Below are 3,157 nucleotides of genomic sequence, written 5' to 3' on the forward strand. Positions count from 1 at the left end.
GGAACAATAAATGGAAAAAACAAAAAACAAAAAAAACTTATACCTATCATCGATAATGTCTTCCCTGGTGGGTCAGTGGTAAAGATCCTGCGATCTGTCTGCCAATGCAAGAGACACTTCTCTGGGTGGGGAAGATCCCCTGGAGGAGGAAATGGCAACCCACTCCAGTACCCTTGCCTGGGAAATCCCATGAACAGAGGAGCCTGGCGGGCTGTAGTCCATGGGGTCACAGAGTCAGACATGACTGAGCAACTAAACAACCATCCTTGATATTGGGGTGGGAAAAGGAAGCAGACGAGAAAAATTGATAACAGCCCCTTTCTAGAAAACCTAGAGTACTGAGTCGGGGGAAGGATCTGGGCAACAGTCAGCAGATGGGAGCTCTTTCCAGCTAACTGGCCGTGGGCAAGGGGTACTGATGCCACCTGGACTTGAAGTGAGGCGGGCAGCTCCGAGGCCCGCCTGCGGCAGCCTGCACAGAGCAAGGCAGTCACGCCTGCATGGCCTCCCTGCTGCCCAAGAGGCGGCCGGGGCGAGTGGTCCTCTCACAGGGGAGGAAAAAGGGCCAGACGGGGGCCACTGCCCGGGTCTCACTCCGCACAGAGTGTGGACTCGGACTCCAGGCTTCTGACTCTCCTGACTCAAAATCCAGCACATTCTCCCTGACACCGCCTCTGTCCCATCTCTACTTCAATCCCGAGCATAAACCTGATTGTTCAGAGAAAAGAAACAGCTGGAGAAAAGGAGGGTAGAGGGAGAAGGGGATGGAGGAGAGGACCAGCTTAGGGTGATCAGGGACTGGGCTAGATCCTGCCTCGCTGGAGGAGTTTGGACCAGTGACACCATGCTTGTGAGAGGTGTTCAAATCTTTGGAAAAGGGAGCCATATCTGTTCCATCAAGTGCTCATGAAGTTAAGAGGTTGCAATAAATACAGAAGAGCCGCCTTCTGTGCCAGGCACTGTGCCGGACCCTCGTGCAATTTTATTTACCCTCCAGACTATGCTGCAGAGCGAGTGTTACTACACCCGTCTTCCGGAGGAGGAGACGGGGGCCCAGAGGGACCACTGCAACTCGCCCAGAGCTAGTGACACAGTGTCTAGACCCCAAAATTAATAGTACTCTTCCTTTAAAGAACTAAAGGAGAAAATTCAAACCAGTCCAGACAAAAACAGGGGAGTGAAATCTCCAGACCCCCCCCCCCAGACACACCCTGGCCCCCCAAATCCAGCAGTTAGGATCCACTCTCTTAAATGCTTCTTTCTTGGTTTACACTACTTTGTCTTTTTTTTTTTTTTCTTTGCTAGGAGTCAAGATGTCTAAAGGGAAACCTTCTGTTTTTAGGTGTGGTTATTTTTTTTTATTTATTTATTTTTGAGAAGAGCTTTTAGGCTGTTTGAAAAATCTTTTCTGGGAAAACTCACTCCCAGAGACAAGCCTTTCCTCAGAGCACGAGAATTACAGGGAGGTAATGGATTCTGATCTCATTAGCCTTCCTGGCCTGCGCCACTGATGGTCTTTCATCCTTTAAGCCTCAAAAAGAACCCGGGACACTGTGCTGTGGCTACCAGATTAATGGGATGTCTTTCCCAGTGGAGACTCACACAGGAAAACCCCAAAAGAAGTACTGAAGGGAGAATGAGGGTCAGGCCTGCAGTGGTGCAGAGCTTCCCCAGTGGCTCGGCGTTCAAGAATCTGCCTGTTATGCAGAAGACCCAGAAGACGCAAGTTCGATCCCTGGGAAGATCCCCTGCAGGGGAGCACATGGCAACCCACTCCAATATTCTTGCCTGGAGAATTCCACGGACAGAGGAGCCTGGCGGGCTACAGCCCATAGGGTCGCAGAGTCGGACACGACTGAAGTGACTGAGCACCCCCACACACTGGGGTGCTGCTGGAGAGAGGGGCCGTCCAGAGGCGATCTGGAGGGGGTAGGTCAAGGGAGGAAGGAAAGGGCCAGGAGAGGGCATCTTCATGATGACCCCCACATCAGTGGGTGGAACTCTCCCCAGAAAGGTAGGACCAAGGCCCAACTCCCTACCTATGTATTCATCTTACTTGAAAATAGGGTCTTTGGGGAAGCTTTTTGAGACAAGATCATCCTGGATTTATGGTTTTAGGGAGAGGGCATGGCAACCCACTCCAGTCTTCTTGCCTAAGAAATCCCATGGACAGAGGAGTTTGGCAGGCTATAGTCCATGGGGTCTCAAAGAGTCAGACAAGACTGAAGCAGCGGAGCTCAACACACAACATATCCTGGCTTGATGGTGGGCCCAAAAGTCAAAGACTGATCCTTAGAAGACAAATGACATGGAGACGTGAGGCAGAGAGGGAGACCACGTGAAGCTGGAGGCAGTGATGGCAGTGATGTGTCCACAGGCCAAGAGCACCAAGGCTTGACAGAGGCCCCCAGTAGCCAGGGAGAGGCTGGCCTGAGCCTCAGGGCCTCCAGACGGGAATGAAGCCTGCGGGAACCTTGGTCTCAGACCGCTGGCCTCCAGGACTGTGAGAATGAGTATCTGTGGTTCTAAGATGCTCACTTTGTGGTAACTTGCTACATCCACCCTGGGAAATGAATACACCCACCAAAGGACCAGAGCCCTGAGGCTCCAGTTTGTAATTCATTTCTGACTGGTTTCAGGGCCCTCAGTCTCAGGGGGAGATGAGGCAGCTTGATCCTCTAGTATTAAATTCCACTAGCTTGCTGGCCCCACGGGTCCCTGTTTCTTTAGGGGCTGCAGAAGTGCTGCATGGGGGCTCAGGAGCCAACCTTCCGCCCCCAGCACTCTGGATCACATCTCTTCTCTGCTGGCAAAGACTTTCAAGGTTGAGCCAGGCCCTGCTACTGATGTGAGAGCAGGACCCAGCCACGCAGACTCCCCTGCCGCTCCATCCGGGCTGGCAGACTTCCAGCCAGCTCCAGGTTCCTCTGGGGTCTGAAGAAAGACCAGGGCATCTCCCACCCTGCAGGACTCAGCCCTGTACCACAGCTGGGAGGAGAAACCTTGGTACCATCTTTGACCCCACCCCAGGCCTCTGTGCAAAGACCCCCATCCCCTCCTCCTCCCCAAGAAAACAAGCTAAAGCAAGTCAAACACCGACAGGGCTGAGAGCTTGTGGATTCAGCAAACACAACCAGACACTGACTCCCAGCTCCCG

Source organism: Budorcas taxicolor, chromosome 14 (genome assembly GCF_023091745.1).
Source record: "Budorcas taxicolor isolate Tak-1 chromosome 14, Takin1.1, whole genome shotgun sequence".
NCBI classification, from domain to species: domain Eukaryota; kingdom Metazoa; phylum Chordata; class Mammalia; order Artiodactyla; family Bovidae; genus Budorcas; species Budorcas taxicolor.